This window comes from Narcine bancroftii, chromosome 8, assembly GCF_036971445.1.
Source record: "Narcine bancroftii isolate sNarBan1 chromosome 8, sNarBan1.hap1, whole genome shotgun sequence".
NCBI lineage: Eukaryota > Metazoa > Chordata > Chondrichthyes > Torpediniformes > Narcinidae > Narcine > Narcine bancroftii.
In genome coordinates, this window is record NC_091476.1 from 153,215,929 (window position 1) to 153,228,720 (window position 12,792).

Genomic DNA, 12,792 nt, shown 5'->3' on the forward strand with positions numbered 1-12,792 from the left:
TGTGTATAGGCTTTTTTTTCCATTGAGAGTGGGGGGGGGGTTATTCAAACAAGAGAACATGGATTGAGATTGAAGGGGGAAAAGTTTAAGGGAAGCATGAGGGAGAATTTCTTCAATCAGAGGGTGTTGGGAGTGTGAAATTAGCTGGCCAAAGCGGGCTTGATTATATTTAAGGAAAAGTTGGATGGCTATAGGTAAGAGAGATGTGGAAGGTTATGGCTGGGAGCGGGTCAACAGGACTAGGTGGGAGAAGGTGTTTGGTATGGACAAGAGAGGTGTGGAAGGTTATGGGTTGGGAGTGGGTCAATGGGACTAGGTGGGAGGTTTTCGGCATGGACTAGAAGGGCCAAGCTGGCCTATTTCTTTGCTGTAATTGTTATATAGTATGCGTGTTAGCTGTTTGGGTGCTGTGTGTTTTGCACCGAGGACCAGCAAATGCTGTTTTCTGGGTTGGATTTGTGGAATCAGGTGACAATAAACTTGACATACATATACTGTATATACACGCACAGGCACACACATATAGGAAGCTCCACCCTCCTCCCATTCCTCATGATCAAGCCATTACTTTCCTGCTGATACACCTACATGAAAGTGGCATAGAACACTGAGAACTTGTTTTCACCTAGTAGAAAAAAACCCTCATAAGCCATCAGTATTCTTATGCATATATGTTATATATATATATTATATACTCACACACCAACATACACAGCATATTTATATGTATATACACACAGTGTTTATATATATATATATATATATATATATACACACACACAACTTCGGCAATTTTCCGAATGGGAAGAGGGTGGAGCAGTATCAGCTGTTACACTAGAAGGCAAGATGTGCTCCCTCCACCCTTGTGAAAAAGGGTCTGTGTTCTCTTTCTTTGCTATAATGCCTAGTGTCACATCTAAGAATCTAGTCATTGTCTCCTTTGCTTCCTGAGATGAATTGAGTTGTTTCACCATCTCTACCAAGATACAGTTAAAAAACACTTGTGTGGTGTGCTGTCCACGCAAGTCAACTTATCCATATTATAACAGATTCTTGAAGAGTATAGTTCTGCGGCACCCAGCACACTGCACATTTCAAGCACCCCACATACTGAACCAGGTAGTTTTTTTTTTCTAAGGAGTGTTAAGATTCAAATATGAATTAGATGTATTCTTAATAGGAAAAATAATGGGAAAGGAACAGAGTAGGTTCAACTTGAACAGATCTGTTGCAGACTGAGTCCACCTCTAGAAATCTTTAGTTGCGAAGCCACCAAATGTCTCTAAAGTGGTTGATGGGACCATCCAAGGGGTCAAAAAATCCCAGGGGGCCGATAAATGCGGGGGGGGGGGGGGGGTGTCGATTGGGATTGAGGTCCCCGCTCCTGTCCGGGAGCCCGAGTCCACTTCTTCGATGTGGACGGCACCGCATCCGATGTTGAGAGTGGAGTTACCGTCACCGACTCCGGCGGCAACCAATGCTGTAGACTTGGACACAGCTCCGTTTGGCCTCTATCCGGCCAGAAGCAAAGTTTTTTTTAACTATTATTGTAATCACTTGCTTGTTTGTTGTAAAGCCTTTTCAAGTTTGTAACGAAAATCTACCTATTTATCTATTTACTTGTACGTGCCTGGGGGTCTATGAGGGTTCAAGGATTCCACGACCTAAAAAGTTTGGGGACCCCTGATATAAAAAGCACATTTTCTTTCTGTCACCAGAGGGAGCCACATCCCAACTTTCTGATTTGTAACTGATTATGGAGGTGAATCTATCAGCGCTGGTGGGGGAACATGACAGAAAAGAAAACGGACGAATTGTGAAACTTTGACATGCACACAAAATTGCAATTCACACTCGATACTATTTAAAAATGAATGGGTTACGTATCCTTTACATATATTGATGAGACATTCTTCCAGAGCGTTTTTTTTTTCAAGAACGTGAGCATTTCATGCACCATTCCCTTCCTGCACTATTTTGCTTTAACATTAAACTCTTGGTTGAACCCAAAAACTTTATATGGTTAAAATGCTTAAATGAAATTTCTTCTCTCTGACGGTTGTGCATGTTGGAATTATCCGTTCCAGCAGTTGTCAATGCCGAGTCTAAACTTAGTCTGAGATTTTGCATTTCCAGGGAGTTGAGTTTAATTTTTCATTTTCAATCTATGACCCAGAGTTTTATATTCCCCTCTGCTAGGGGGAAATGTGTGCCTTATAAATGCACCTCATAATTTTCTAACCCTCTATAAGCAATTCCCCCTCCCCGCACTTACCCCACCCCCACCCCACGAGAAAAGCCGAAGACGCTTTTAGTGCACTGAAATTTGTAGAACTTTTTTCTCATTACACATTTTTTACCTGCATGTATTACTTTGATCATAAAAAAAAATTTAAACATGAGCTTTAAAATTAGCTGTAAAAGTGGAAGTATATTCCAGCCTGCTGCAAATCTTTTCTGCACCCTTTCTTGCTTATAGACTTTTTTTTTCATCTAGCTGGGTGTCCATAAGTATACTCAATACTTCGAGTGAGGTCTCAAGAGTTGTAACATGACTTCCCTGCTCCTGTACTCCGTACGCTGCCTGACCTGTGAAGGCAAGCGTTTCAAACAATTTTCCTCTAATTTTTAGTAGTGAGCATGCGCAGACGCCTTATATTGTGCAATTTTTTTTGCACACCCTATCTCTCATGGCTAATAAAACTGTATTGGCACGTTTTGATTTAACACAAGCGTGATTGCAATGTACGAAGTTATGTATTTTATTCTACACTTTGAACTGCTTTGTTCAGTTTATTGTTTTGATTATTTTCAATAAGTATAATTATTAATTACTACGTTATTTTAGGTAACCTTTTGTGTGTACATTAATTTCCTTTTGTGCACTGGTTGCACAGCTTAGAGCCAAACAGTGGTGTCAAATGCATTCACCATGTAAATCCTATCATGTTTTAACTTAGCAAAGTATAATGGCTCATACCCATCCAAGTTAAATTTTATCTTCACACATAGATGACCTGTTGATCTTTAAGGAGCCTATTCCTTCCCTAGTTAATATACTTGTAGAATCTCCAAAGAATTCCTTAACCATCTTGGCTAGAGCCATCCCATACCCCACCTTTGCCCGCCTTTTTTAAAACATAGAACATTATATAACTGTGCAGGCCCTTCGCCCATGATGTTGGGCCGACTTGAATATCCTACCAAAAAAAACAACCTAAACCCTCCCAACCCTCTATTTTCTTTCATCCACATGCCAAGAGTCTCTTAAATGCCGCTATGTTCCGGCCTCCACCACCTCTGGCAATGAATTCCAGGCCCCCACAAATCTGTGTAAAGAAAAACTTACCCCTGTTGTCTCCCCTAAACTTTCCTCCTTTCACTTTGTACAGATGTCTACTTCTACCCTGGGAAAACAGTGCTGATGGTCTACCTTATCTATGCCTCTCATAATCTTGTAGACATCTATTAAGTCCCCTCTCCATCCTTCTTTGCTCCAAAGAGAAAAGCCCCCGCTCTGCTAACCTTGCCGCATAAAACATAATTTCGAATCCAGGGAACATCCCACTCAATCTCCTCTGCACCCTCTCCATAGCCTCCAGATCCTTCCTGCAATGAGGTGACCAGAACAGGACACAATATGTGGTCTCACCAGAGGTTTGTAGAGCTGCAGCATCACCTCACTACTCCTGAACTCAATCCCCCCCCCCCCCCACCAACGAAAAGCCCATAAGCCTTCTCTTGGAATATTCTCCTCCAATTCTCTCTACCGCTCAAAGGATTCGCTTGGTTTTAAATGTCTACGACTGACATGGGTCTCTTTTTTTTCTTCAGCAGAATCTCAATATCTTTGGTCATCCAGGGTTCCCTAATCTTGCCAGCCTTTCCCTTAGTTTTAACAGGCACATACTGTTCCCCATTTTTCCTTTCAAAGCCTCCCACTTCCCCGGCATCTTTCCCCTGCAACATAGCGTCTCCCAATCGATATTTGCAAGCTCGTTTATAGCCCATCCTTCAATGCTTTTCAGAGAGTAGTTCCAATCCACCTTCTGGTAAAAGTTGTTAGGTCGGGAGTTCCAGAAGTGAGATCGCGCGAATCAGGAGGGAATGAGGATGGAACCCGCCACGTCGTCAGTTTCTGTCTGTTAATAAGGTAGATGAAATACACAGCTCCACTCACACCTGGGCTCTCACGCTGGGGGAATGGGGGAATGGGGGAAGGGGGGTGGAACAGTCCTGGGGAGGGGGGGGGGGGAATGACCTTGGAAAGAATGGGGCGAAATGGGAAGGGAAAGGGGATGCGGTTGTGGATTGTCTTTTGTCTTTTCCTTTGGATGCGGGTTCAGTTACTCCAGTTGCCTTTTAAAAAAAAGGATTCCGGCGAAGCTGCCAAACGATTTCCAATAGAATGCAGAAATGCCCTGGAGTTCCCCCAAATCCAATTCCTTCCCCACATTTGGGGACCACTGACTTATTGCAAGGAACAAAACAAAAGCCCATGCACCTCGAACGACGCCTGTTGACGTTCAAGTTAGTTTTTTTTTCAAAAAACGATGCAGCCAATATTTCCTTCTGGTTTCATCGTCAGCTTCTGTTGTGTTGAGTGTGGATTAGCCGTTGTCCTGGCGATGGCAGCGAAGCACCCCTTTCACACTCTCTGGGAGAGAGAAGGCTGGGAGAAGTTTGCAGAAAAACTCTTGGTGGAAAGGGTTCAAAGGAATATATATGGGTTTTTTTGTGGGGTGGGGAATATCTGATCCTCGTGGGAATGAACGCAAAACCTCCGCCTAATCCACCCCACCCCTCCCCGGGAAGAAGTGGGGCGTGTTGGTGGGGAGAGAGAAGAGAAAGCAACAGAATCGACGTCGCTGAGATGAACTCAACTGGAAGTCCTGTCCGGTAAGAGCGAGGATACCTGCCATAAACTGTGGCCCAAGCTACGGTTAATATTTCTGGCGTCCGGACAGCTCGCTCGCGTTCATTAAATGTCCTAGTTATTAATTTTCTGAATGAACTCCCTGCCACCCCCCACCCACCGGCCAACAACCTTCTTGAACATGAAATGTAACGATCCCATGGTTCTCCCGCTAATAATGAGCATTGAAAGACACCCAAAAAAGTTTAGGAATTTGTTTGATGCTTTAATTTGAACGGAGGAAGATAATTAATGTAGAAAACAGCAAGTATTTTGTGTGTGTGTGTGTGTGTGTGTGTGTGTAAGGGTGGGGGTCGTTCCGGATGCGGGGACGTGTTCTGGGGGAATGGGAGAGTGGGTCCTTTCAGCGCTCTCCGTCCTCGGCTGAAATTAAACGTGGAATTGACATCCCAGGGCTATGCTGTCCTCTGTCTCTCTCTCTCTCTCACACACACACACACAAAATCCGAAACTGGTGTGAACTCTCAGCAGGTCACCACTGCATCTGTGAAAAAAAAAGGATAACGTTTGAGATCCGTTTGGATGCTGTCAGATGCATGCACTTGACCTCAAACTGTCCTTAGTTTCTGGAGCTCCAAAGATCACTCGCGTTCATTAAATGTCCTAGTTATTAATTTTCTGAATGAACTCCCTGCCACCCCCCACCCACCGGTCAACAACCTTCTTGAACATGAAATGTAAGTTCCCATGGTTCTCCCGCTAATAATGTGCATTGAAAGACACCTATTGTACCAAAACTGTTGGTGTCACCTGTAAATTTACTCACATGCACCCTTCATTCTCATTGAAATCATTAATACCAAACAATAGAGGACCCGGCAAGGCCACATGCCTCCAATCTGAAAATGACTCTCCTTACTACCAAGCCAATTTTGTGTCCAACTCACCCCTTGATCCAACATGCTCAAACCTTCATGGGAAACCTTGTCAAAGTACGTTGACAATATCTACCACCCTGCTCTCATCAATCTTTTTGGTAACCTTTTCAAAATAACTTAGTTAAATTAATGAGGCGCAATGTTCCACATGCAGAATGATGCTGACCTTCACCTTTCCAAATGCAATTAAACTCTTCCATTAACTTTCCACCATTGATGTAAGGCTCTCTGACTGTTCCCTGCTGCATTTAGAAAGGAAAAGCATCACATTAACTATCCTCCAATCTTTTTGTACATTACCCATGGCGAATAAAGATACAAAATTCTCTGCCAGGGCTCCAGCATTGTCCTCCCTCGCTTCCCATAACATTCGTGATACACTTGGTTAAGCCTCTGGGATTTACTACTTTTATACATTGGAATGTTGAAATGCTCCAGTTCTCTCCATGGACTCAACAGTCTCCAAGTCATTCTCCACAGTAAATACAGAAAAGAAGACCCCACCATTTCCCGTAGTGATCGATAAGGAGACCCACTCTCTCCCTCACTACCCTTTTGCTTTTAATATCCTTCTCAAATCTTTTAAGATTCTCCTTTATCTTGGCTGCCAAGGATACCTTCTTGCCTTCCAAATTTCCTTCTTAAGAGTACTCCTTCATCCTTTATACTTCTCAAGGCATCAGCTTGATCCCAAGTCCCTACACCAGTCTTATAGCCTCTTTTGACCATTTTACCACTGGAATCAGCAATGTTTTTTTATCAGTTGTTGTTTTCATGTTTAATATTATAATATTACAACAAAATGCAACATCATTATCAATAATAAAACAGCAATAGAATTCAAACCTCTAAGCAATTAAAATTATTTGCAATTGTGCATTTATAAAAATCTCAAGTAAATTATGGATTTAATTTAATTGTAATAAAAGCAGTATAGATAGAAATGTTTTGTCTTTGATAGGAAAAGAATGGGAGGTAGAGTGAAAGGGAAGAGATAAGGGGGTCTACAAAAAGGAGTAGAATAGGATTGGGGTCGAAGGTGTAAAATATAATTCAAGAGAAACTCAGCTGATCAAACAGTTTACTTTTAAGAAATACATATATTTATCTTTGCTAGATAAAGTACACTGATCAGCTGAGTTTCTCCAGCATTGTATTTTTACTTCAACCACTGTGTCTGCAGACTTTTATGTTTTACTTATGGGGTAGAAAGAGCATGCTTAGGAGAGCTGAGGCTGATGTATCATCCCTGCCACTGTATACCTTTCCAATCTCTAAACCCTCCCTTTCCCTTCTCTCTCTGATATCCTCATCTCTCTCTCACTTCAGTGCATGTTATGTCTCACTCCAACCTCTTGTCTCCAAAAAAATCCTTCTTCTCTTCCTCTCTCTCATCTCATTTCTCTCCCCTCCTTTTCCTTTTCCCTCTGCTAATACATCCCCAGTCTCCTTTCTGCCCCTCCCTTCCCTTTTGCCCTTTTTCTTTCTCCACTTCCCTCCAAGCAGTCCCTCTCCCTTCTCAATTCAACTTGCTACCATTCCCTTTCCCTTAATCTCCACCTCCTTCTCCTCTGCCCCCCAGTTTCCCCATCAGTTCCATTCCCTTCATTCTTCCCTTGCTTCTCTTATTTCCTCTCCTCTTAGTTGTCTCACTTTTTCCTTTCCCTCATTTCTCCTTTCCTCCTATTCCCCTCTCCATTCTCCTTTCTCCCCACATTTCTTCACTCCCCTTCTTTCTCTTTCTCCTAACTTGTTATTCCCTCTCCTCTCCCTCTATCCTGTTCTTCTCCCTTCACCTTTTCCCTTCTCTATTCCTCCTCAATTTTCTCTCTAACCATTCCCTCACTCTCCCCTTCCTTCCATCCACACACACACACACACACACACACACACACACACACACACACACACACACACACACACACACACACACACACACACACACACACACCACTGTGTTCTAGAAACAACAAGAGTTGGTGTTGGGACCCGCTATCTGCACTTAGATGTTCACAATTCAGCCTTGGATAAAATCTACCTTTGTCCACAGCCTCCCTCCCACACATGGCCTGTGGAGCAATAGGAAGCAAAGTGATAGAGACCAGCACCAGTGGGAGACTTATTGGAACCATCCTGCTACAAGATTGCAAAGCTTAAAATGCCCAGTCAGAAATGTAAGCAATCATACATTGACATGCAAGGAAAAGTTAGGAATAGGTGGCCTGTATTGGTTTTGCTTCATTCTGTGAAGAAATTAAATACACTCAGCGACTGAGAACCATGGGTTCTGAGGTGGGAATTCCAAAGACTCATTTAAAGTCTCATCTTTAAAGACTCAAGGTTGTTGACCTCTTCTTCCAAGACTATATTGCAGACATTTTCCTTCTTTGAATAGAGAGATAAGATATTGTACATAATTGCAAATGATGGGATTGATTTATTGCAATATGAATTTGGATTCAACAGAAATCAAAACTTAGTTGGCACGTAGAATTTGAGCACAGAACTAGTTGGGCTTACTTTCATTGGGAGATATGTCAATGTGTTCTAGAGTCTTGGAGTTGTACAGTAAGAGAGCATGAAGTAGGCTCTTTGGCCCAACACATCTATTCCAATCAAGCTGGCATTCTGGGCCACTCCAAGTTGGTTGACTTTGGCCATAACTTCCTAAACCCTTCCTGTCCATATATCTGTGCAAATACATTTTGAAACAATGTTCTTGGAATAGATTTCTTCTCACTTATCTCGACCATTGATGTTAACATACAGAAATTGCATTGTCCTGTTTCAATATTTGCACTGTTTCCAATACATGTCATGACGTTGGCCCACTGGCTTGAATAGCTAACTCATGTTCATTTGCTGTTGGCAATCCCACGGAATGAATAGAATTATTAACAGCAGGTAAAGAGTCACATTAAACATTAGAAGAATGAGAGCAGCCATGTTGATGACTCACAGTGTAGCCCTCCTTGATGCCCCTTTAGTATGTAGTAACCATGTCCCTTCCCTGCTAGGACGATGTACTGAAACCAATGAAAGTCTCCTGTACATCCTGTATGCCTTATAATCTCACACCCATGTGATAAACTAGAGTAAAAATTAATTGTGTTCTGTGGATGGAGAACAAGAGATGTGGTAGGTTTTGGTGGGGGGTGGGGGGAGGAATGTCATTGGATCAGGGGTAGAAATCTTCAATTATTTACTCCTCTCTATTCCAGAAATGTGAATGTGATTGCAGAATTCAAGTCACACAGGCTAAACCAAGGAGTAAACCAAGAACTGGTGCAATGTAGGACTTCCAGTTTAAAATATTCAGGAGACTTTTCATTAGTTGCAGTACACTGAGCAGGTAATAGGTGGTTTGTGTGTTCGAGCAGTGAAAGGACACTACTGATTACTGTGTACAGAGGGGACGTTATCTTTCTTTAGGGCATTGAGTGATAGACTGTGAGATATTAATAAGGATGCTTCCATTCTCCTAGTGCTTATGACGGCTCTTTGTCAACAGTTGAACAATGACATTCAGTATGCAGGGGATTCCCAACTGCAACTAATAAAAATGTGTCAGCTATTCAACCCATTGAGTCTGATTCACAACATTGCAACCATGGAAACAGGAGAACGTAATTTCTATGTTAGCATCTTGACTTGAAATGGATGTGAAAAACATCATAGTTTTCCATCTTAAGATTGACTCATTGTTAACTTAATATGCGGAGAGTGGTCCAATTACAAGAGGTTCTTGAGACTCTGTATACCCAAAGAACCATATAGCTGGATTAATACATTCCTTCAGGGTAGAAAGGGGAATGAAGCATTATGGGGGGGGAAATTCTTGAATTTTTTTATTGTCTTATGCTACAAGGGTAAAAAGCAATGCAAATTCAAAGTTAAAATAAATGATGAAATTTTAGAAGTGAACAATAGATCTTTGAGCAAGTCAAAAAGAAAGGTGGTATGAAGTTTATCTGAGACCCATCATTATTATAAAAGTATGTCTGGTGTCTTCGTATTTTCTTGTTATTTTATATTTTGTTTTCAAAACCAAACAAATTGGCTTCTCAGTGGGACAGATTATTTGCAAATTGTGTGCAAAATGTGGCAAAGTTTTTAACTACAGCAACTTTACCTAAGCTTTACCTGTAAAGGTAACTCATTCTAATTAGACTAAAGGTAAAGTAATCTGGAGCTTGATATCTGAGATCAAATCAAAATCATTTATGGATTTCTTCTAAACAATTTTCCTTTTCATTTATAAGAAAAGCCACAACCAATTCGTGAAAACTCCATGCCAAAGCATTACATCAATAAGCTGATAATGTGCTTATTTTGATAACATGAAGGACAAGGGTGTTCATGACATCACATGTTCTCCCACTTTCAGATGTTCAGCCAGAATCCAGCCATTGATCACACAACATGCTAATTGATTAACAATGGCTGCTGAAATACCCACAGTGCTCTCTGTTCCAGAACACAACTTATCCACAATGTGATTTTGATACTGCGAGGTGGTACTTTATCTGTGGGCCTGTATTGTGTTTTTGTACTGAGTACTACTAGAGCATAATTATTTAAGAAAAATTAGCTCAGGTACTGCTTGGAGATGTACCTAGGAAATTAATCTTTGATTCTGAGATATTCCAGCTCCTCTTCAGCTTTTGGGCAGGGCTGTTTGGATGGCCACATTGAATTCCTGCAAAGGCACACTGAAAGTAGGTGTCATTTTGATCCATTTGCATTTATGCTCATTTGAACTGGCAATAAGTAAATTTATTTATTTTCTGAAAATTTTCAACAGTCCAAAGCCAAGGCCTCAAACTATAATCCCATACTTGTTTTCTTGCTGGCTTCAGAAGTTGGTTCTAATAGTTGTATCATTATTGTGGGACTCCCAACAGCAGAAAGGGGTTGGTTAGATCTGTCAAAGGGGTGTTGGATGTGTCAAGGGATCAAGGGATATGGAGGTCTTTAAATTGATGGCAGTTCAGGCTGGAAGGGCTGAAAGGCCTACTTTCTCTGGTTGTCTGATTCTATTGTAACATGAAAGACAGTCGTGATTGATGAGGAGACCCAGTGTGACAGGATTTGCCCACTCCTGTTCTACAAGAGTATTATTCTGCAGTAATACCCTTCCATTCAATTCAATGGAATGGAGAGAGTACTCCTTCGAGTAGATAATCTAAAGGGGAAATTCATAAGCGTTTCAATTACTTTACGGAGTAAATGGGTTCGATCACGAGATGGGAAGGGACCCAAAGCAATGGGCAAAAATGCACTTGCCCCGAGAGTGAGCCGCGGAATAGGACAGGAGGGTCACTGATGTTTCAAGAATCGTGGCCTTGAGAACAACGCCCGAATGGGCGAAGAGAACCTCAAAATTCAAAGGAGATTGGACGAACCTAGAGGGAGATGGCACAGGCACGAATGGCCGAGCGGCCTCTCTCTGAGTGTCGTGAAACACGAAGGGTGCAGAGGCAGTGATTCGGAATGTTATCTCCTTATAGTTGGGCCATTGATGTGCCTTACTTCTGATGTGGACACGTCCAATGTAGAATTCAACGCACTCGCCACCTGAAGGTTCGAAGTCTTTATTCCCGCAATATATAGTTACATTTCAAAGGGAGTTTGTTGGTGATTTCAGGAGCTAAAGATGCTTTCAGTTCCGCCCTATATATTTTAATTAACTGAGGCCCAAACGCAGCTGGTTTTTTTTTAATGTGACTTTGGGTTCAAACCTCCAACTGAGCCCACGGGACAGTAACTTCCCCAGGAGAGCAGGCAGAGAGATACGCTCCATCAAACCCCAGGACACATCCGCGGTTATAAATATGGATAACCCCAGCGAGGAGAATAAGCTTTGAAAGGAAATTGCGAACACGCCTGGCGTTTTGTGGTCTGCACCTGTTTCTGTGTGTGTGTGTTTTTTAAAAATACTGCGATCCCTTTGGACCTAAATGTGGTGGAATAGAACTCTAATGAGGAGGGGAAAACGAGGAAGAAATATAGAACTCCTCCCCCCCCGGCACTGATGAATATGCAAATGTTAGAACAAGCGAGTCACGTATCCACTGCCTGTAAACTGACTTGGACTGACTGGAACTCCTCCGAGAGCTCTTTCTATCGAGAGGCCCAGACATTGACTTAATTCCTGATGAAAATATCTGTCAAGAAAAAGAGGGGGAAACTTAGTGGGGGGGTTTAAACCACTTAGTTCTACTTTTTCTTTGACCCCCGGCAAATGCTTAGAGGACTCACGTTGACCTGGGCTTTACCCCCAATTTTTTCCCTTCCACTCCAATTATTGATCATTGCGGGGAAGTGGGGGGGGGAGATCTGGGGCAATGAGCTGTTTATTCTATCTCATTGCGTTCTTTGCAGATGACTAATATTTAAGTGAAACAACGTCGGAGGATGATGGGGAGGGTTGAGAGTAGAACAATTCCTACTTTACAGTCGTGCGTTTCCTCTCAGAGGTCTTCAGTTGCTCTTGTGGAAGCTGTTCATGCAAAGCTGTCACGCCGTAGTTGAACCCTCCCACCTGCCGTGGCGCTGCTTTGCCTCTTGGGAGGGAAGTGCCACATTTATTTTATTTTCTCATAAATAATGTACATCATCGCTTATAATGGAAAACGTGCACTGAATATACATGTATACATAAATCTGTATTACATTAATGTGACATCAATAGCATACGTCCAGGGAAGTGTTATAGCAAATATATTAATGGCAGTAAATTTGCTAGTTAAATAAGCGCTTGATACATAAAAGATATTGCAGCCCATCTGCATTGCTCCAACTTCTATATGTATAGGGCGATCACGCAGCACAGATACCGGCTATTCGGTCCCGTCAAACCTTCTGTGTATACAGAGCTTGTGTTCGATGTCAACCTTCACTCCCTCACCTTTATCATCAAACGCCTTTCTACCCCTTTTCTCTCTCGTCCTCCGCCCATCTCCCCTTAAATGCATT

The 12,792-nt window shown here is 42.2% G+C and overlaps 1 long non-coding RNA gene across 1 annotated transcript; it reads right to left on the reverse strand.

Moving 5' to 3' along the window:
- Nucleotides 1-5,120: 5,120 nt before the first annotated feature.
- Nucleotides 5,121-12,423, reverse strand: LOC138741904 (uncharacterized). Its single transcript, XR_011343871.1, has 4 exons — nt 12,267-12,423; nt 11,905-11,981; nt 10,430-10,513; nt 5,121-5,420 (listed from the first exon to the last, which is right to left on the reverse strand). It is a non-coding gene; the product is annotated as an uncharacterized lncRNA (long non-coding RNA).
- Nucleotides 12,424-12,792: the final 369 nt, after the last annotated feature.